Source organism: Arachis hypogaea, chromosome 14 (genome assembly GCF_003086295.3).
Source record: "Arachis hypogaea cultivar Tifrunner chromosome 14, arahy.Tifrunner.gnm2.J5K5, whole genome shotgun sequence".
In the NCBI taxonomy this organism is placed as follows: domain Eukaryota; kingdom Viridiplantae; phylum Streptophyta; class Magnoliopsida; order Fabales; family Fabaceae; genus Arachis; species Arachis hypogaea.
The window spans coordinates 66,365,952-66,367,260 of record NC_092049.1 but is presented as its reverse complement, the minus strand read 5'-3'; the positions used below and the strand labels follow the sequence as shown (position 1 = coordinate 66,367,260).

Here is a 1,309-nt window from a genome sequence, read left to right as displayed (position 1 = left end):
ATTGGTGAACAAGGGAGGTTCATCTTCCCAAGTTTCAATACCAAATAATTTGGCATTCAGCTTCATGATTGCACCAAGAAACTTGGCAGTTTACTCTTCAGTAACATCCTGATTCTCTTCAGAAGAGGAATACTCATCAGAGCTCATGAATGGCATAAGGAGGTTCAATGGAATCTCTATGGTCTCTAGATGAGCCTCAGAGTCCTTTGGTTCCTCAGAAGGAAGCTCCTTATTGATCACTGGACGTCCCAGGAGGTCTTCCTCCTTGGGATTCACGTCCTCTCCTTCCCTTACAGGTTCGGCCATGGTGCTTATGTCAATGGCCTTGCACTCTCCTTTTGGATTCTCTTCTGTATTGCTCGGGAGAGTACTAGGAGGGATTTCAGTGATCCTTTTACTCAGCTGGCCCACTTGTGCTTCCAAATTTCTAATGGAAGACCTTGTTTCATTCATGAAACTCACAGTGGCCTTAGATAGATCAGAGACTAAGTTTGCTAAATTAGAAGTATTTTGTTCAGAGTTCTCTGTCTGTTGCTGAGTGGATGATGGAAAAGGTTTACTATTGTTAAACCTATTTCTTCCACCATTATTAAAGCCTTGTTGAGGCCTTTGATCCTTCCATGAGAGATTTGGATGATTTCTCCATGATGGATTATAGGTGTTTCCATAAGGTTCACCTAAGTAATTCACCTCTGCTATTGCAGGGTTTTCAGGATCATAAGCTTCTTCTGCATAAGAAGCCTCTTGAGTACTGTTGGATGCAGCTTGCATTCCATTCAGACTCTGAGAAATCATATTGACTTGCGGAGTCAATATTTTGTTCTGAGCCAATATGGCATTCAGAGTATCAACTTCCAGAACTCCCTTCTTCATAGGCGTCCCATTACTCACAGAATTTCTCTCAGAAGTGTACATAAACTGGTTATTAGCAACCATGTCAATGAGTTCTTGAGCTTCTGCAGGCGTTTTCTTTAGGTGAATGGATCCACCTGCAGAAGTCTCCAATGACATCTTTGATAACTCAGACAAACCATCATAGAATATATCCAGGATGGTCCATTCTGAAAGCATGTCAGAGGGACACTTTTTGGTCAACTGTTTGTATCTTTCCCAAGCTTCATAGAGGAATTCACCATCTTTTTGTTTGAAGGTTTGAACATCCACTCTAAGCTTTCTCAGCTTTTGAGGAGGAAAGAACTTGGCTAAGAAAGCCGTGACCAGCTTATCCCAAGAGTTCAGGCTATCTTTGGGTTGAGAGTCCAACCACACTCTAGCTCTGTCTCTTACAGCAAAATGGAAAAGCATGAGC

At 42.1% G+C, this 1,309-nt stretch overlaps 1 non-coding gene across 1 annotated transcript; it reads left to right on the top strand.

Moving 5' to 3' along the window:
- Positions 1-1,065: 1,065 nt before the first annotated feature.
- Positions 1,066-1,173, top strand: LOC112745775 (small nucleolar RNA R71). The gene has a single exon (XR_003173686.1). It is a non-coding gene; the product is annotated as a small nucleolar RNA R71 (small nucleolar RNA).
- The last annotated feature ends 136 nt before the right edge of the window (positions 1,174-1,309 follow it).